The sequence below is a fragment of the Apis laboriosa genome, unplaced genomic scaffold, assembly GCF_014066325.1.
Source record: "Apis laboriosa isolate Shangri-la unplaced genomic scaffold, ASM1406632v1 scaffold11_cov152, whole genome shotgun sequence".
In the NCBI taxonomy this organism is placed as follows: Eukaryota; Metazoa; Arthropoda; class Insecta; order Hymenoptera; family Apidae; genus Apis; species Apis laboriosa.
In genome coordinates, this window is record NW_025221020.1 from 4,707,437 (window position 1) to 4,728,903 (window position 21,467).

Here is a 21,467-nt window from a genome sequence, read left to right on the forward strand (position 1 = left end):
CACGATTAACGACCAGTCCATTATTATCGTGGCTACACGCGCGACGCGGCCAAGTTTCGAGGCTAGCGGCGTCTGCGGCGTCGCCTGCCTCGACGATGCTGTGCAAGATTTTTAATTAATCGATCGAGACGCCAGCGTCGGGGCTGCCGTCGTTTGCGGTGCGGCTGGTTCATTAGAGACTCTTAATTAACTTGCGGCGCTCACGCGACTTCGTACAATAGGATATATATATATATATGTACGTGTACATATATATATATGTATATGTGTATATACATATATATATATATACATATATATATATATGTATATATATATGAGTATATACAGATATACCCGGTGCAAAGTTACGCCATTCAATTACATGTTAATAATATATACGGAGCGGAGTTACAGTGGCTCGGTTTCACGCCGGAAACTCGGCGAATCGAATTCACTTTGGCCGTTAAAAGTGGTGCGTTCGGGGTAATCTCGCAGACGGCCCCTTACGAGCCAACCGTAGAAACAAAACGGCGAAACGTGGATCGATCGATCGATCGATCGATCGATCGGCCGGTCAATCGATCGACCTGTAATTGCGTTCTCCGCGAGTCTCGAATCTTTCTTCGTCGACAATGGACCGCGACGTAATTGACCGGGGTCGCGTTTCGTTACGATCAATTAATAATCAACCACCGGCTCGTTGAGAAATTGGAACTCGGTGCACGGTCGGGGCACGGTACGTCGCACATGGTCATGAACAATAAGCCGCAATCGAGCACCAGGGAAATTTAATCGGTCTCACGTTTCACCGACGTCGTTACAACGACGATGGAAGGATAACACCCAGGGCGAGGATGTAAGGCTCGCCGTGTAGTGGGTGGGTGGGGATCGGAGCGGATCCGAGTGCGTCGCGGGTTGGATGACGACGACGTCTAGGCGAGCGCGCGTCTATCTCGCGGGGAAAAATTCAATTACGGGAAACAGTGGCCGGGGAAAGGATAAAATCGGACCAACGAAGCACTTGAAAATGAATTCGCGTTCAATTAAAGCGCCTCGAACAATTTGCCAATGCGATCGCTCTCGTTATTTACCGAACGATAATTAACGATCGCGTCGTTAATCGCGTCTATTTGATTGCGTCTGCTGGAAGTGCGCGTGCACGCGTGTGCGCGCAAATTTATCAAAATGTCGGTGAACATTCACATCCAATAAAGGGATCCTCTAACGATCGACCACCGCGGACCGCCCACTCTTTCATCCTCGTCTCGTCCCGAAACGAGATCTTTCCGTTTTTCACGATCGATGGAATCCGCCGATTTCCTTCAAATCGAATCGGACGACCGATTTAAACGAAGGATAGTCCAGGTTTCGAGGTGTTCGAATATTAAAGTATTAAAATATAAAGTATAAAAAATATTAAAGTAAAAAAAAAAAAAACGTTCTTGCTCGTCCGTTTTCCGTTTACATTTTATCTCGTATTATCGCGGGAGTGAGAAAAAAAAACGGGTTCCCGTTTAATTAGCGCGCAATTACCGCGAGATTATTTATCGCGTGACAAGCGAAACGGAGATTATTAGAATCTTCTTTGAGAAATAGGGGTTCGAGGAGGGCAAGAACGATGCCAAGACTAGTGGAAGGTGGCAACATATGCTCAGACAGGCTTGCCACGAACGCGACCCGTATATATTAGAGGACGACATCGGTGTTTTCCGGCGGGTCGGTTAACCGCACTCGTTAAACGCCCCATAACGCGCCGCCTCCGTCGACATCGGTCCGCGTTTTGTTTGTCGAATTGCAACTTATGCGCTCCTCTTGCTTACCCTTATCTCCCCGCATTATCGTAATTTATCGTATCGACGGTGATCACGATTTTCACGCCCGTGAATAAAATCAATAAAATCAAGCGAATTTTCGCATCGAAATTTATCGCTTCTTCCTCCCTGGCTGGAAACTTATCGGAGTATTTGCAGCGTTCCAAGGTCAAAAGATTGGGAAAATTGAAACGTTTCCTACGAGTATTAGCCGAATCAATGGGCGATTTACGAGGCGAGAGCAAGAAACGAACACGATACAAAGGGTGGCGGGAGGGAGATGGAGAAGAGAAAGGCGGGCCGCGAAAGATCGATACGTTGAATCGGTTTGCTGGCGGCCGAGCGGCTCGAAAGACTAGCTCAACAGCTCATAAAAGGGCGCCCGCGGAAAATATATATCGACATTGAAAAGTTTGTCGAACAAGACCGGCGACATGTTGCCACGATAGCGCCATAACTTAACGCCGTCGTCGATATGGGAGACGACCGTTCCTCCTTCCGTCCCTTCCCCTCCCCTCTCCATTTTGTCCACATTTTAGCCTCGTCCCTTCGTAACGCGTACGCGATAGCAATGAACCTAAGGGCGCGCCATACTTTCGCCAAACGATGGAAATATCGTCGCGCCGATTTACAGGCCTCGTCGTCGACACCTTCGACGAACGAACGAAAAGGAGAACTTTCGTTTCTCGCACACCGGATGGATTCGATGCAGGAGAGGAAACGATAAAAATTCGTAGTCTTTTCGATCTTTCGATCTTTCCTAAAGTGACGAAGGGAAAGAAAGAAATTTTTCATCGCGACAATCGTTTCGACGTGGTGTAACAGGAATAACGTCGTTTACGTATATATATATATATATTCAGCATAGCACGAGATCCGACCAAGATTCCTAACCAGCTTACCCGTGGCTGGTCGGATCGAAGGGGTATAGAATTGAATCGAAGCCGCGTTCGAGTGGGAGGGCGCATCCACACCGACAAAGTCCATCGAAGACGACAAGCGAAGCGACGATCGGCTGAAACGAGTTCACCGTCGAGCATTCCAGCTACCTACAGCCCTGGCAGCGGCTGTAGGCTGGGGTCGGTGCAATTAAGGGTATTAATTAGCGGGTACTTCATGCGCCCCTCTCCTCTCCCCCCCCCTGCCGACAGCCTGGCCTACCGTCGCCCCGTCCCCCTTTCCTCCGGACCGAACTCTCCACCTCCCCGCGTGCTCCCCCGCGTGCTCTCCTCCACGTCGACCCACCCTCTCGTCCTCCCTGCACCCCTCCCCGTCCCGCTAAAGTGCACCGCACCGCGCCACTGACAGAGCAATACGGACAAGAGGTATATAGCTAATTACATGATTTTATAGCGGTGTCCGGGGGGGGGAGGAAGGGGAGGGGAGTCGGGAAGGGGCCGAGGGGAGAGGGTCGAAAAGGGGTTGCGTCGGCACAGAAACGCTCAGAGACGCTTCGTGACGTCAGTGGCGAGCGGCGCAAGCCGAGCTTCCGGCAAGGGAGAGGATCGCAGTCGAATGGGGGAGAAGGGTTGTTGCGGAATATTTTTTTCTTTTTCTCCTCGTTTTTTTTATCTTTTCTATTTTTTCCCCCCTCCTGTCCTCTCGCAGATCTCCTCTGTTCTCTTCGCTCCTCTTTCTTTCTTCGTTTCTTTCTTTTTTTTTTTTTCATTTATTTCGCCTCGATACGACGACGAAGCGTCGTCGACGCCGCGCACTTTGTCAATCGAGGCACGCGTTTGTTTCTTTGGCAAGCCTCTGATGTCGTTCCGGGGAAAAAAGATACGCGCAGTGTTCCCGACATCGACGGGGGAATCATCGTGGCGCTAATTACCCGCCATCAACCCTCCCTTTCCTCCTCTCCCTGCCGATCGAAACGATCCCGTTCGTTGCGCGTGCACGCATTTTCTTCTACAATATATAATAAATTTGCTCGAAGAAGAAAGAAAAGAAAAATTTCGAATGAACGAGTCGATTGGACAGAGAGAGAAAGAAGATGGCGAGATCGTTGGTCGATCGAACGAAAGAGGGAAAGAGAGAGAGAGAGAGAGAGAGACCAGTTTGGTGATCACGTTGGCGCGTCGAGTCACCGATCCATCGGTATCCGCCGGATGAACCCCCGATCCCCGCGATCAGGGCAGCGGGGAGCAGAACCGGGATGGGTTAGAGATATTCATGTATTTAAATTTATTTATTGGCAGGATTTTTGCCCCGGCGAGGGTGTCGTCGGGAGGAGGAAGGGGGGGAGGGGACTGGCCCGGACCGGCCTCCCTTCCTCCCTTCCTTCCATCTTCCAGCCGGCTGTTAAACCTTTGCCGGGCTCGACAAGCCCTTCTGGGGTAATTTTCCCGCTTAAAGAGATCTCGGCCAATTACGCGGCCTGTCCGACGGCCGTTGAATTTTAATTGGAAAAGAAACGAGCAGGGAGCCTCTTTGCCGGCTCTATCGGCGCATCCCGCCCAACACCCGACGATTCGACGGCGAGTACACGGGTGCACGGCCGCGTTTGACGCCCCGATGGTCCGGTTTTGTTCTTGACGGGAGCGGGAGCGCGCGATTCCACCATTCTGTGCTCCCTCCTCCACGGTGTCCGTGGCAGGTTTCTCCTTGGTTACCCGGGGAATTCGAAATGAGAGGATTTCACGGGGTTAGCCCGCGGCCAGGAGCGCGCGCCCATTAAGTCTCGCGATTAATCGCGACCTGCTGAATCTCTTACGCAAATCACGGTATTAGCTATTCAGAGTTATCGGCCCCTACCGTTCCTTCCTTCATTTTTGCCCGATCCTTCCTTCCTTCCTTCCTTCCTTGCTTCTAAATCATTCGATTTAGATAGAGGCGGGATGATCTTTTGTCTTTCTTCTTTAACGCTTGACGAAATTAGGAGAAAATATTTACTTTCGATTTACTGCGTTGGGATAGATAATAATTTTAATTTTTTGTCTCTTGCTTTCAAGCTCTTGTTCGTCGAAGAAAGATCTACGTATCTGGACGATGAGAGATACGTAACTTGGATCTCGGATTTATCTTTTGATAACGATCGTTTCGTTCTATGGTTCAACGATTCGATATTAATCGTAGGAGAGGAAGAAGGATTTGAATTTGTATCGAAATCGAACGTTCGAAGATAGATAAACGTTTAGTTGTTTTAAAGGATCGTTTTAAAATGGATTCCGTCGTGGCAAGGCACGGGTGCTGCCACGTCGCGGAGGAACAATAAACCATCTAGCCACCCCCTTACCACCCCCGTAATCAATTTCCTAAAGTATCCACATACGATCACGATCTTCCTTCATCGAGAGTTTCTTAGCCCTCTGTTTTCTCGTGAAAAAAAAGAAAAAGATTATTACGTTATCGCTACACGTAAATAATATACGCGCGGACAAACATGGAACAACCTCTCCCTATCTCCATATCTAGGGAAACTTTCGCATCCTCTCGTTTTACAACGTACCAAAAAAAAAAAAAAAAAAAAGCAAATGTATAAATATTTCACGTCATGCTCCTTTCACATTTTATGAATTTTATTCCTCGCTTCGTTTCCCTTCTCCTCCTCCTCTCTGGAGAAAATAAAGGAATCAGGAATCGTAAGTATCGTGGTGGACGCATGCACGCGTCCCTATATTGCGAAACTTTCTCGAAACGCGTGAACGTGCGAGGAGTGCCGTCGATCGACCGTCTCGAGCTAATAAGTATCGAGAAACACGAAGTTTCAAGTAACTTTTAAGAAGTCTACCAACGAGAAGAAAGAAAGGGAGGAGTGAGTGAGGGGGATGAAGGGGACGGGGAGAGAGAAGGGGTCTCGGTTCCCAGGTTTCTCCGGCGTTTCGATGGAACACGACTACGAGGTTTGAACACGAGGGTAGTTGGGTGATGAGGGGGGATGGTGGCGGCGGTACTTTATGAACGCGCTTCACATAAATTGTCGCAGCTCTTTAAGAAATTGGAAAAAGGCGCGAGATCCTTGGTGAAACAGCTTGCGTCGAGAGTGGCTTGAGAACTTTTTGAACTACTGGTGTAGGACACCGAGCGGAAAGGGGAGAAAGGGACGCGGGAAGGGGCGAGGGACGGCGAATGGAGGGAGGAGGAGGGAGGAGGAGGGGGCTCGCTCGCGCGTTTGTGCGAGCGAAACCGTGGACGAGGGTACAGCGGTGTGCGTGGCCGAGCCTTTCCGAGAAGAACGTCTATGAGGCAGAAAAAGGGAGGGGGAGAAGGGACGGAATAAAAGGTGACGAGGTGGCTGCCGTGGATTTACGTAATAGCGCGAACGTATCTCGCACGAGATGCTCACCTTTCTTTCAAGACCGCCCCTTGCATCTGTCGTTTACCAATTATGCAATCTTGCGAATCTGTTTCCGTGTTCTTGACAAATTAAACGATACTCGACGGGGAAACGAGGACGGGGTCGAGGAAAATAAAACCTCTGAAAGCGTTTTATTTTTATAAAAATAACCAATCCGCCATGTTATATAAAGTCTCGAAAATGGATCGCTCGGATGGGAAGTTCGCGGAAATGTCAGAACCGATACCGAGCTCGGCTTTTATCGATGCTCGTCCAGAGGAGGGTAATTCGAGCGTACGGGGGAAAATAAAAAAAGAAAAAAAAAAAGAGAGAAGAAGAAGAAGAAGGAGAAGAGGACGGAACAGAAGCGTGGCGGGTCGTCGAGGCGCAAAGGAAAATCGATGCGTACCTGTGGGACACATTTTCCAAGCAGGTAATCTTCGCCGGGGATATTACATTTGAATAAACGTCGGCGTCGATAACCGCGACAGATCGCAAATACGGTATCGATCTATGCGAACTGCCTCGCGCACTAAATATCCCATAGGGAATGTTTGCTAATATCGATCATATTCTCATTAATAGTATACAGATTTGGGAAGGTAGCGCCAGGGAGTAGGCGGAGAGGCCTGCCCTCTTATCGTGCGCGAGACTTCGACGGAGCTACCTTTCGCTCCGCTCGTTCCTCCAGCGGCTTTGATCGAAGCGATACGCGAAGGTGGTCGCGTAATATCGTTCGAAGCAGAAGGAGGGAAGAAGGGAAGGCGTCGAGGGGGAGAAACAAATGTACACGCGTCGAAGGCAGACGCAAGCGTGAAAAGTTCACAAAACGCGCGCGAGAGCGTGTGCCTGTAGATTGGAGAGGGAAGGGTGGAGGGAAGGGTGGGGAACAAAAAGTTTCGGGACGCGGCGGGCATTTATCTCGGCGGACGATGATAAAGGGAAACAGAGGTTCGCGGCGTGTTGGAGCGAATAAAACGTAGTCGCGGGCTGCGTCGAATAATGCCTATCACGGAGAGTAAATCGGAATTTACCCGAAATGCGAGGAAGCGAGTAAGCGAACGAACCGACGAACGAACCGACGAACGAACCGACGAACGAACCAACGAACGAACCAACGAACGAACGTGCGACCATATCTCGTTGGGCCCACCCCCTGTGGCCACTCGCCGCGTCCGCCGGTGTTTACCGCAATTATTAAATGTAAACTCATATTTCGTAATTGCCAAATATTGGCGGTCCGATCGGTCGGTCGTGGCTCGATGCATCTCGCGAGGGGATGCTACTGCTCTCGCGCGTTTTCATCCCTTCTCGCATAACAATCCTTCCCGGCGTCCCTCCGAATGAATTAAACCTCGACGAATCGATAAATGGATTTGACGTACGTCTATGTATTTCCCGGATACACTTTGTCTTCTCTCGTCTTTCGAGAAATCGCGCGAGGAATATTTTCAAAATCTTCCTTCCATCACGCGGATTCTTTTCTCTATCGAGAAAACATTTTTTTTTTTTTCTCCTTTCGAACATTAATCTTTCTCGTACTGATTCGATTTTTAATTCGAAAAAAAAAAAAGAAAGGAAAAAAAGAAAGAATGAAGAAAGAAAGAGAAAAATACCTCGCGATACCGATTTCGACCCTCGGCTCGAAGAAGTTAATCGGATATGCGATTTTCGATAGGCAAGCGGGTTATAGGAGAGGGGAGGGGAGGGGAAGGTCCGCCGCTGTTGACGAGGGTTGTCAACGGCGTGGCGTCAGCTTGTGTAACTATCGGTAATTAATCAGAATCATCCCCGTATATCGTGTCGGTCGGGTGCGGTGAAGGTAACGCGGGGGAAGGGGGTTGGTTGACGGTGGCGATGCCATGTGGTGGTGGTGTTGGTTGCGAAAGGGTAGTTAACCAGTGACGTCACGCCCGTGGCGACATCTGGTCCGGCACTAACCACCGGACACTGCGCAACGTTCAACACTGGACATTACACCCTGGCCCTAATTCTGGATCAGGATCAAAATTACCCTTGCGCGATCGCGTCTAGTCTCTCCGCGCCGGCAGCTGCTTCTAATTAATTCCGCGTTCGGCACGTTCTACGACCGTGCTCCTCTCTTCTCTCTCTCTCTCTCTCTCTCTCTCTCTCTCTCTCTCTCTCTCTATCCGCTTTACCCCTTAAACGACCTCGAAACGATCGCCTCTTAACGAGCGATAAATCTTTTATTTCCAAACTGTGCGTATTTTAGAATAAGCGAAATGTACCGAGGGCAGGAGGCGATATCAAATAATTTCCACCATCTTTTTTTTACCGCGATTTCGTTCCTCCTCCTTTTTTTTCTTTTTTCGCCCCACGTTTTTATTCAACGCGAGCATCGAATCCACGTTAAGGTCTAAACGCAAACAGTGGCAGCCAAAAACCTTGGAAAGCGAGCGAAACGCGAATAGTTGGACAACGTTCCGGCGCGTAACGCCACGTTCGAGCGCGCTCCTCCATGCTCGTGGCTATCAATTGCGGCTAATCCTTTTCCACGATCACCGGGAAAACTCTTGTCCCTTTTCCCGTTGTTTCCTCTCCTCGGGGAGCGTGTCCCGTTCGCCGGCTCGCCGGCGAAAATTCGCCTCGTTAAATTTTCGCGTTCGCACGTGAATCTTGGCGCGGTGCGCTCACTAACGTGCGGTCGGGTAATTGGGCGGCGTTCACGGTCGGGTAATGGCGGGCCCGGTATCGCTTTAAAAGGGCGAAACGTAACCCCCTGGTGGACAGTTAAAGTCCGGCCGGACCCGGTGGAACCGGTCATGTATATTAGATACCCAATTCCAGCGGTAATCCAGCCATAAATATCTTTGAATTATATTTTCCACCGGGCTGGACACCATCACGAACGATTTGTTCTAAAAGGTGGTAGCGGGGGGAGGAGGATCGGTGAGAGCGAGCGGCGGGGCGGAGGGACAAATGGTACGAGAATGAGAGAGAGAGAGAGAGAGAGAGAGAGAGGGACCGGCTCTATTTAGCCGTTAATCGCTCAATTAAACTGGATCGCTCGAATTAGCTTTTAATCCTGGACGCGGGTTCAGCGTGGGCTGAACGTTTAAAAAAATCGAAATGAAATTTTTTAGAAACGAGAGCGTCTATCTCTTTCCCTCCCTTTCTCGTTTCCCTAAATCTACCGTTTCTAAATGTTCTTCGAACGAGTTTTAACAGTTTCTTTCGTTCGTTCGTTCGTTTGTTTTTTTTTTTTTTACCAATGTTGGTGCCCGTACATCGAAAAACGCGTATCGCCAAGTCCACTTAAACGCGGAAAGCTCTTCTAAAATAATAAACGCGGGATTTATTTATTTATTTATCTATCCGACCGACGAAAGCAGCGTTAATTTTCATAAAATCGTATTTCGGACGATAAATTCTCATCGATACGGTGGGGGGGGGGGGGGAAGCGCCATATCGCGAATGGAATAGCCGATGCGTGGAAAAATAGCGTGGCACCGTAAATATTTAAAAATCGAACGGTATTTGTCAACCGGGAGGAGAGGGAATTCTCGCGTCAATTTCACGAAAATTCGGTCGACTCTCTTTTTCTATCTCTTTGAAGGATAGAATTGTCGATGGAAGTATATATTTCCGATTATATCCGAGCAACTCGAGAGTTTTTCTTTCTTCTCCTTATCAAGTTTCGAAGGATCGACGTCACCGTCGAGATCTTCTCGTTCCTCCTCTATTCCATTCACACGGATACCGATACTGGGACACCTGGGATCGACGCGAATCGAAAAATAAATCGTGCGCGCGCGCCATCCGTGTAAATCCGTGCTTTCTCCCTTGAACGAATCGAACGTCGAAACGTCCTGATGTAAATGAATTCCGCTCTAATTGCAATTATGTGCCCGGCTAGTGCGCATAAATGTTGGCCGTTACGCGATATATGACACGTCACTCACGACCAACCCGTGCGTCATTGCGAATTTATGAAATAGCGATCGGTGCTGTGTCCCTCGCTCCCTCCCCCCTCTTCCCCCCCTCCCTTACCCACGCTAATCTTGCACAGGTCGTGTCATAATTGCAATCAATAGTTGGCGTCATAATATAATTCGACGACGACGATCCGGTCGAGACGACGGCCCATTACGTATTTACGGGTTCTCGTCCCGACGTTTCTGGATATATATCAGAAGAAATCGAGGCGAAAGATTCGGGAGCAGCGGACGGGATCATTATACGATTTAGCCAACGCGGTTGAACAGTCATCACGGTCGTTACAACTTTACTCCGGGTCGAAATAATTTTACGAAATCGCGCGCGAAACGTTCTATTCGTTCCACGGTGGAAAGAGGATGTAGTCGTTTGTAATCGGCGATCGATGATAAATGACGACGTAACTCTCTAGGTTCTAGGTTAAATGCCATTCTCCGAGTGTGTAAATCATTAAAACCGTTGGTGCAGCTGCAATCAGCAAGCACACCGTGTAAATACGTGATGAAGGATCCCCAACCCTGACCCCCCTCCTCCGCGAATCATCGGTCGCGTGCCCTTCCCCGAAATCGCACCATCCTCCTAACCGATTCGCTGTTTAGCTAGACCGATTTATTTATCGGCCGGCCGTGATTAGACTTTCGCTTTACCACGGATACGCGATCTCGTCGAACATTGACCGATCCGACCGATTTGTTAACCGATTGCGACGTCGGAAACGCCGCCAGGGGGAGAGGGGAGGGGTGGGGAGAAACGCTCGCTTCGCTTTCTTCTTTTCGTTCGCGTTAATGCGAAAATAACTTCCACCTGTTGCTACAAAAGAAAAATACGTTGCGTCGATCGATAACGATGCTTGGCTCGTGGCTCTCGTGCGCGCCAAGAAATTTCCCTCCGCGCGGATTAATATATGCGAGAATTCGTAAAGCGAGACGAAGGGCGATGCGATACGATTTCGAAGCGATGAGAAAAATTTAGCGACGAGAAAAAAAAAAAAATCTACGATCTCCGTTGATGCGCGTTGTATTCATATATTCAGCTTCGTCGAATCTTCGCTCTCTCGTTAAAATTCAAGACGGCTCGAGTCGACCGATACCAACCCCTTCCCCCTTCCATCCCTCTCCGCGCAAAAGTTCGCCTCGTTCGTTTAAGAAAAAAAAAAAAAGAGAAAAAGAAAAAGTTGGGTGAATAATACCGCGACGGTGGCATTAACTTCTATCGGGCAGTGTCCTCGCGAGAGGACGTTCGACGTCATTAGTTTTCCTTAATTAGCGCGGCCACCCCCTGTGCCCCACCCGGCCCGCCTCGGCCGTGCACGGGTCTCCCCGGGATCGAAGAAGCGAGTTCGCAAGTTCTCTCGGACCGGGAGAGAGCCGGTTCTCACGCTCGTTAGAAGCTTAAGGAAAAAGCACGTTAGGGGTGGGATAGCGGAGGAACGTGGACACCCACGAAGACGTGCCCCTTTCGGGATGTCCTATCGTCACCCCGAGCTTATTCCGCCCCTTAAGTTCTGGCCACACCCGCAATCATGCGCAGTTTCCACCCATCGGCCAATGAAAGCTCGAGAGCTTGCAAGCTCTGGTGAGCGGCTTTCGAGCCGAGCCACTCCGACAAACACCACGTGCCACGCGGCCGAGTTGCACGTGCGTCCGCGGAGCTGTCGAGCTTTTGCGCGTCGTGGCCGCGAATCGAGCCTTCCAACCGAAACGTTTTATCCTAAACGCGTTCTATACCCTCCTTTTCGCTCTTTCCCTCCTTCTCCGTTCGCCCCTTTATTCTCGTCATCGTTGATCCTTGTATATATATATATATATAAAAACTATATATACATATATATACATATATATATATATATATAGATATATATATATTGGATCGTTTCGTCTCGAATGCCGAAGAGAAAAATTGTCCGGGCGAGGAATCAGAGGAAGAGGTACTTTTTGGCCTGGAAAAGATCGACAGATTGAGAGGCAAGAACGTGGAGTGGGATCGAGAGGCAATCGAAAAATTCCGAGAGAATCGCCAAGAACGTAAGTAAGAAAATTGGTTAACTTTTACGATTAAGGGTATAGGCGTAGGGATCGATCGAGACTGGCCGATATTCAACAGTTGGTCTTTCTTTTATCTTTCGAAACTCGACTCTTCGTTCTTACGTCCATCCCTCGAATTTCTACCAGAAAGCCCTATCTATAGAACCCTCGAAAGCTTCCATTTATAAAACAGATTTGAAATTCTGGATAATATTATTCCAACGTTAATATCGCGCCTCCGATTGATATTCTTAATTTTGCAATTACTAACAAAAATATATACATAGAATGTGTACATTATTTCAACTGTATCTTTTTTTAAAAAAAAATCATCTCTCGTCTATCAAAAGATACATATATATAAATATATATATATATTTATATTTATATATATATAAAATTAAAAAACAAAAAGATGTCAGAAACACGGGGAAACAAATCTCGAAACGGTTAAAAAGAGGAAAAAGGAAGGCGTGGAACGCGCAGACGGCGGGCGTAAAAACACAACGGAACGGCGCGTTTATCCGCTTATCCGCGGTAATTCTTTTCGCGGTACGTCCGGATGGTTGCGGAGGAATTCGCGATCCGTGGGCAGTAGGTGTGGCCATAGGTGTAACATATTTATGTTGTGAACCGGCCGAGTGCGGGCAATAAATAGCGAGCGCACGACCGGCCACAGGGCCATCGGGGGTGTGAGAGCGAGAGGGAGGGAGGGCAGGTACGAAGCGTAGGGGTAGTTGGTTCGTCGAGGCGCGGGGTTAGAACGATTACGGTTTCCAAACCCCTGGTCGTTCGACCGAGTCACTGGCACCGCCATCGGCACCACCACCGTATCTACCCCCCTCCCCCCGCCCTCATCCTATCACCATCTATCTTTCTCTCTCTCTTTCTTTCTCCCTGTCCCGTATCCCGCGTTTCCCTTTCCCCCCCCCCCTCCGCGCTTATATATCCCTCTGCCAACCCCTTCGCTCACCTACATCCCCCTTCCCCTCTTCCTCCCCGGAGGCTGTACGCTGCTCCAACAATCCTATTCGTTCGTTTCCAGCCCGTATGTACGAAGGCACGCAATTTATTTAGGAATTCGCGTACGAGCGAGTACGATCATCGAGAGAGGGATGTCCTTTCTTGGAATATTCCAAGTGGAAGAGAAAGGACGTGGAATATATGTGATGCATGTGTTTCAAGAATTCTTTGTCCTTCGCGTTCGAGACTTTAAATTTAGCCAGACCTAAAATTAATAAAAATTCAATTAAATTTTCGGAAGGCGCGCTCGAAGAGCGAACGGAGGTGCACGAGGAGGTGCACGGCGAGGAGGAATACGCGTACGCGGGTATGCGGGCCATCTTAGGAAGCGAGCACCCCTTGGCATCCCAACGATCTCGACCGATGGAGAATCGAAGGATAGTAGGAACGCGGCGCCGAGTGGACGCGCGTGTGTCGGCTGTCCGGCAATCCTAATGATGCATATCTCTCCTCGGCCCGTTATGTCTTGAATGTCTCGACGATGCGATATCTGTATGCGGATCGGTATCGGTCCCGTATAGGGAGATGGTGGTAGGGGGGATGGAACAACGGGAGAAGCACGAAAGCTAGCTGGGAATCGGGGTGGTGTATATGGTCGCAATGAGGTTGAGAGCTTGCGGCCGGATGCCAGTCTAACCATGTCTAACCGTACGTTTACTTACTGGCAAGCTTGCCAGACGCTCGTACGCATCACCAGCATCCGAGCAATGCGGCTCAAGAGTCCGCGTCGCCGCTGACGATGCGCTTCAAGATGCAGCGTTTACCTCTCCCCGGTAAACCGTGCGCCTCTCCGTTGCCCCCTTCGTCGTCGACTCGATCTCGTGGATGTGGCTAGTGGATGTTTCACGGAGGTTAAACGTGACTTGGCGTACGTAGAGGTGGAATACGATGCTGACTAAGGGATAGCAGTACGAGGAATTCTTCAGGCCTATGCTCCTTGAACGAGCGCTCCTTTCGATATTTCATTTTTCTTATGACGGAATGTTGGAATTCCAAAAAAAAAAAAAAAAAAGAAAACTGCCCAAAGATACGAACGATTAAAGAATTTAAAGAAAATCCCCCTGACGAGGGATTTTCTCGAATTCGAATAGAGAAAAAAAAGGAAATAAAATCGGGTGTCGCCACTTCTTCACCTTTAAACGCTCCACCATTCCCCTCGCAACGGATTCCACTACATTCGATGGGGAACGAGAAAAACGAGAAGCGCGAATTCCCATTTAGCATACAAACGCGGAGGGAGGAGGGGGGAGGAAGGGGGCGCACGCAAATGAATTTTTTAAGTGTCCTTTTCGCGAGAACACGCGCGCGTATTTCGACGCTTTGGCTGCGTTAACCCGGCGAGATTTCGAGGACGCGCGATGGGTAATAGGCGGCCGCGGACGAAATTTCCACCCTTTCACTCCGCGCCGGCCACCCCCTCGGCGTGGCACAGTGTGTGCGTGCACCTCGCGCATTCCGCAGCGAGATTGCGCAAAAATCGGGCAAAACAAACGCAACTAATTTAACTGCTTTCGAACAATTAATCCGAAGCATTTAATTTAATTGCGCCGCAGCCCGTCGAGACCGGGCGGCGTCAGTTGAAACAACAACCGATGCGAGACCCGGCCGGAATTTTCGGCTCGTCGCGCTTGACTCGAATTCTTTCGTATGCAAACAACCGAAAAAAAAAAAAAAAAAAAATACACGCGCGTCCGCCCGCGCGAAATCAAACTGCGACACATGAACGTTGGGGAGGAATAGAAACGAATATCAGCAGATCAAGTGAGGCGAAGAAAATCGTGGAGATATCCTAATCGATAATAGAGATTAAATTTTAAAAAATATATATATATAAAACTATACTAATTCTTTATATCAGAGAGAGAGAGAGAGAGAGAGAGAGAGAGAGAGAGGGAGAGAGGGAGAGGGAGAAAGAAAAATTAAAAATCCTAGCGGAAGAAGATCGGGAATACGTATTGCAAGAGTTTGGAGGTTGGTGGAAAGCGGGTAGGTGTAATTAATAGCAAACCCGTATAAATCAGAGACAGGCTGGATGCAGGTTGGTATGCGCTGTTCCCGATGCGGGATTATACCCAGAGGGGCGGTTACCCCACGACCCGCTAATTTTTCAAACGGCCGCCATAATGGTCCCGGCTAATTACTGATTTTTATCTCCGCGAGTCGGTATTGCGAGAAAGAGTCGTTCGACCGTGGAAGGAGAAGGAGGAAGAGCAAAAAAAAAAAAAAAAGAAGAAGAAGAAAAAAAAGAAAAAAATGAGCTAAAGAGACGAACGAAAAGAGAGCTAGGCGGAGGAAAAGAATTGGATTCGGGGGGATCAATGGCAAACGGCTTTGCGTTGCGATTTTAAGTGGGCGAGAAATTTTGTCTCCGTAAAATTTAACCCTATCACCGTAATCGAAATGTACTTTAAACTCTTAATTTTATCGCATCTCTCCTTCGACCATGTTCCAATAGAATATCCTCAACATCTGCAATAAGGATTACCCACACCTAGCGATAACCGAATAATTCGAAAGCCCGTGGCGTTTAATGGCCATCCAATCGCTATCACGCGTGGTGCGTGGAAACTTGGCGAATTCACTTGGAGAGGATTGTCGTTCGCGTGTACGGGACGTTTCAAGTTAGACACCGGCCCCGGTATTTTGCGCCGGTGAGTGCAACTAACTACCCCCAAACACCTATGTACTTAACGTAACCCGTGTAAGCTCACGCTAGAACAAATTTACTCCTCCCCTCCTCCTGAAACCCCCTATAGGATAGAGCCGAGTCCCACTCCCTCCCCCCTCATCCACTTCGAGTCCTTCTCTACCACCCTCTCACCCCCCCTAATTCCGCCACGGAACACCGACGTTATGAAGTTGTGTTGAACTTTTCGCGAGAATAGTTTGCGGAACACCCTCGGGTGACTGGAAGGCTTACCTTGGCTCGTGACATGGTTCTAACAAACCGTCGGCGAAGCGGAGGGCGGACGCGGAGTTTTGCGAGGGGTGGGCACGGGCGAAATTTGCGGAAGAACGCGTCAACCGCGCGTGGCTCTCTTTCGATTTCGACGTCCAACGTTCCCTCCGGAAAAGTCGGCAATTTCGTATCACCTACCTGTTGCCCGCCACCGCCGTGTCAATGGACACGTCAATGCGATAATCCTGCCCTTTTAATGAAATTCGCACCGTCGACACGTGTGTTCCGTCTTGGAAATTATATCATATATACGTTACGTAATGTATGTTACAACGCGAAACCGAAGAAGCCTAGGAAGGAAGGTACGAATACGAAACTTGGATTTTGCTCCGTTAATTAAGATATTTTACTAATTTTTTCCCCTCTCGTTGAACGCGAGGCTTCGTTTCAAACGTTGGAACGAAAGAGGGACGGGTATATATACGTGTCGCGTATGCAGGCGAAACAAGGCGCGCGCGTTAGGAATTCTCGGCACGGGAGTCGGAGCCAACAGGCCCGGCAGAAACTTACGGGCCAACTTTGAGGGGGGTAACAGCATTACAACATTATTAGATTTACCGCAAGCACCTACCCCCGAGGCACTCCCTGCGCATTGCACACATAGCCCTTTTCCGAAGTATAAGTAACTCTAAGCGGGCGGTGGCAAAGCCCAACCTCTTCGTGCTCCCGATGTCTTGTGCGTTAAATTATGCGCGTGTACCTTCCAGGTACGAATCAGAGGCGTTCCTTCCTTTGTTGCCAACAACTCTGTAATTTTAATCGAGAATCTGAGACGAGCGGAAGAAAAACTGGAAGAAACAAGTTCGATTTAATTTTCCCGATGGAAGAGAGAGAGAGAGAGAGAGAGAGAGAGAGGAAGAGGAAATGGAAAATGAAGGAGAAAAAAGAAGAAAGCGATCGAAGATAGAAACGATTGTGCGAGAGAGTGGTAGAAATTTCGGTTGCTATTGAGTAGCTACCCTTAAGATAAGGGTGGCTTCACCCCGTCCCTCATACGTTTCCGCTATCTGACGCTAAACGGCAGCGCTGCTCGTGGTCTTCCACGTAAAAGGGATGGTCCTGGCAGGATGGTTCTACATAATACGCCGGCACATTACTGTCGAAACCCCATTAGATAAGCGGAATTTAGAACGGCGAGACAGGATTTTTGTACGGACGACGCGCGTGAAAAATCACCCGAACCGCCAGCCTCGTCGCGGATTATTTTTCTTCTTTTCTTCGCTTTTTTTCTTTTTTTTTTTGCGTCTGGAGCGCGAAGATCCTTCTTTTAATCCTCGCTCTGCTTCTCTTCTCTTTGTTTTCGACAAGTGGCCTAACGAAACGAGCCGAAGACAGAGAGAAACAAGGGGATAAGGGAGAAAGACTTTTTCTTTTCTTTTTTTCTTGATATTTTTTGAAAATCGTTCTCGAGCAAAAAAAAAAAACGGGAGGAAAGATCGTTTGTCACGTTGAGATGGTGGATATTTCGATCTGTTATCGGGGCCAACTGGCATCGGCGAAAACTGATTTCAAAAGCGAGAAGATGGGATCCAACGCAACAAAAGCCTTTACACGTCTCGCCCTCCCCACCACCGGCTCATTTAAGGCTAACTGTCCACAACGGGGGTGCAAACTACCCTTATCTGCGGACGTTTATGCCCACGCCTTATCTAGCAACCCCGGACTGCTTCGTGCTTGCTAACAACTAGGTATTCTCTCTTCCAAGCCAATCTCCTTCCTCGAACAAAACGACCTTAAGTTTTCCCCTCTCGCTTCCACCACCGCATCTCCGCTTTGTCGCTTCATTCGCTCGCCTCCTACGCTCTCCACTTTGCCCCGGGTTTATTTCAATTTCCTCCCGAACCGTCGTATTTTTAAAATGTCAAACGAAACGTAATTTCTTTTCTACGAATTTTTCTTCTCGTCGCAATTCCCATCATCATTAACGTAAATCTTCTCGTCGAATATAAATCGATTCGTTGCATCGACGAAATGTTAAAAAACGAAATATATTTTCCCATAAAACACATTCATTTCCACGGGGATAATTTATCCATCCGCGAGAGTTTTTTTCCGCAAATCGAAGCGAATTTCACTCTTTCACTTTCCCTCTCCTCGTCGAATTTAAAGAAAGACAGCAACAAGGGTTGGGAAACAATGGCGCAATTTGGTTCCGCGCGAGAATCCACAGTGAAGAGTGGAGAAGGTGGCGATACGGAAAATCGGGAGGTACGATGCTCCTTATCTCCGAGCAAGCTCCCTCGAAGCACGGGTTGCCGTTGGAAGAACGAACGATTGTCGGGAGAGTAAGGGTCGCTGGCCGAAGGATGTTGCGCGGTGAAAACAAAGACGTTACTGCGTCCCTATCTGGGGGTTGTAAAATAACCGTCGAACGAGAGCAAAACAGCAAGGAGGGGTGGGAGGGTAATAAATGAGATAAGCTTCGAATAGATTCTTGGTGGTGGAGGGCATTATCGATGCGTCTCGTCCAGTTCCTTCCTTTTCCCGAGTCGAAAACCATCACGTTGGTATCCCTCCATCCGGGGAGGGGGGGAGGGGAGGGGGAGGGGATGATGCTGATACTCTGCGCGTAAAATAAAAAAAAAAAAAAAAAAAAAGAAAAAATTAGATAAAAAAAAAAAAAAAATTAAAAAAAAATCAAAATATTTAAACTCTACAATTTTCATATAATTTATCCAATTTGTACATTTTTTTTTTTTTTTTTTTTTTTTTTGTTACCATAGAGAAACATACTGGGGAAAAAAATTGGAAAACACGAACGGTGCTCGATTCGTGGAAAATAAAAACACGTTGTTCCCAGCTGGTGCTCGTTCCTCGCGTCCCGGGGAATATTACAAACAACCGGCCGATTTTCCGCTGATTTCCCTGACTGAAACGCGCGTAGCCGCGTATTGGTATATCGAACTAATTGGAAGTCTTAATAGCACTCGACGTAATAACGCTGTCGGTATCCGGCCGTGTGCATCATATCGATTGGAATCTACAACGGACCCCTCTTGTTCCCAGCCAGCTCTCTTCCGTGCACTCGATCTACCTCCGTAGCGACCGGTAGCGAATCAACAAACGGGGACTGATTTGATTTCATTCGTTAATTCCGACCGACTTCGCCCGCTCCCGATTCAAGTTCATGCGTACTTGAACGCGTTTGCGGGTCCCGTTTGTTTGCACGCCCCGCGCGTATCATACAGGACCATCTCGATTTCCTTTCCTCCCTCCCTCCCCCCCCCTCCCCCCGATCATTTATGGTGGGAAAGTGCCAAGATATTTTCAACCGAAACCGAATATTTTAATCTCCAACGATTTAGATCCGCGGATCTAATAATTCATCGGATCACCGGAGCAATTTTCTCGATATTCTTGAAAGATTCAAGATTAAGGATCGTACCGAGGCGAAAATAATCCCCGAACGAGTTATTTTTCATATCGGATATAGGATCGGTCTGGAAAAACGGGAAAGGTCTGCGTTCGATTAAAATAACTCGGGCTCGTCACTTCGATGATTTAATTAATCATATATTCTCTCTCTCTCTCTCTCTCTCTCTCTCTCTTTTTCTCCGCATTGCGTATCGATTTTAACATTATCCTCGGGTCACGACAAAAATAATCGCTACCAAGTTATAACAGGGTATCGGGGATTTTCTCGACCTCGACGCGGTCGGAGAACGATTTAATAGAATTTTGTCTTCTTTTAGACGATACCGGAGAAGACAGAAGACAGATACGATACGTAGAGCGAAAGGAGAAAGGCAGCTGTCTGTAACCGTGCCGTGATTTAATATAAACTGCACAAAGCTCCACTCTTTGATAGTCGGAAATATGAAATATTCTTGGGTCCGAGGAGTGGCCCTTCGAGGACAGTGATGCTAGAGGGTGCGCTCGAGCGTCTCGTCGGACTGCATCAAGCGGCGATATCCATTCCTCCTCCTTCGCGTGTCTCGAGGTATTCGTCGGCAAAGGGGCTCCAAGTCCAACTCCGCCTCGAGTCTTTGAGAGCTACGAATATTCGTCGGAATGTTTGCATCTTTCCCGAATGTCACGTGTCTGAATTCCTTTCGAGAAGTCGCGTTCGATGGAACGCCATTCCGTATCGAATCGAACAATGACGTTCACTTTTTTTTATATATACGATAAAAATTAGGGAAAAAGAAGGAAAGAAAGTTTGTTCGAACCAGGAATGAGAGAGAATTTTTTCCTTCTCTCCCTCGTGATTTATAAAATTCTTAAAAATAATAATAAGAGAGAGTAATCGTTTCAGGGGAAAGAAAACTGAAACGAGGAACGGATTCGAAAAAAGAAATATCTTTTTCTTCTTCTTCTTCTTCTTCTTCTTCTTCGTCTTGCTCTTTTTCTTCTTCCTCTTCTTCTTCTTCTTCGAATATACGATGTCCCGCGCGCGTAATAGCCGCTTCAACGGCAGACTTTGATCCTTTATTACATTTTTACAAGCGATTACATTGGCCAGCCGCTGGCTATCGCTCCGGGGCGACCTTATTTTCCTCACGACGATCAACGGCGATCCACGATCTGCCCTGCCACCGCCTTATCCACCCCACCGTAACGAAGTTCCGAAGAGAACGAAGATATTGTTCTTGTTTGTAGCGAAGTTAACTCGAGTTCCGACTACGTTCCGGCCGTGGCTCGCTCGCCCCTCTCCCCTCCTAATTAGGTTTAAGGGATTATAGAATTGGCTGGCAAAGTCGATTACGAGATTGGAACGGGCAGGGGCGAACGACGAAGAAGTAGCCCCGCAGTTTTCAAGACGCGAAGCCTCTGCGAGGCTGGAATTTATCGGATTTCGCGAAACGCGGTAAAGCTAGCTTTGAGAGGGGGCGTGCAAAATATAATCAAAGGCTCGGGTAACTTTCTCGTCCATTTCACCCTCGAATACAGCTAAATAAGGAGGAAATTATTCTATTTTCTCCGTCTCTCTCTTCCTCCACGTTCCTTTCCTCCTTCGCCTTTTAGTCGCTCAAAAAAAGAATCGTAAAATTATCCGAGTTAAATCAGTACCACGAATCACGCTAAATCTGAAAATCATCGCTATTCTTCAATCCTTTCCGTTCGATCGAAGAAGCGTTCAATCGAACCCGATTACGTACGAATCGGTTGCCGACTTTTTCATCGGGAAATCAGAAACACGAGCGTAAGAGAATAAGAGCAATAGATATCGCGTCCTCTAATTGATAGCCGTCAAAGTGGTTAACGGGGAGGAAAAAATCATAGGTTCGGAGGGGGAGAAAAAGAGAGAGAGAGAGAGAGAGAGAGAGAGACGAGGGTGCAGAAGGTCGCGAAAGGCGCCGTTGACGGATCTCTGGCGGCGCTGTGCCGGTCTGAAAAGAGAGGGATGGGGAGGGGGATAAAAAGGAAGGGACGAGGGTTAGCAATTTTAAACAGTCTCCGGCGACTCGATCCTCCGGCATAGCGGAGTCCGGGCT

The 21,467-nt window shown here is 48.3% G+C and overlaps 1 protein-coding gene across 1 annotated transcript in view; it reads left to right on the plus strand.

Moving 5' to 3' along the window:
• The first annotated feature begins 11,677 nt into the window (after window positions 1-11,677).
• Window positions 11,678-21,467, plus strand: part of LOC122717549 (LIM domain only protein 3-like) — a 63,959-nt gene continuing 54,169 nt past the window's right edge. Inside the window, exon 1 of the mRNA XM_043941753.1 lies at window positions 11,678-12,050. The gene's annotated coding sequence lies outside the window, so the exon portion shown is untranslated. The remainder of the gene's footprint in view (window positions 12,051-21,467) is intronic.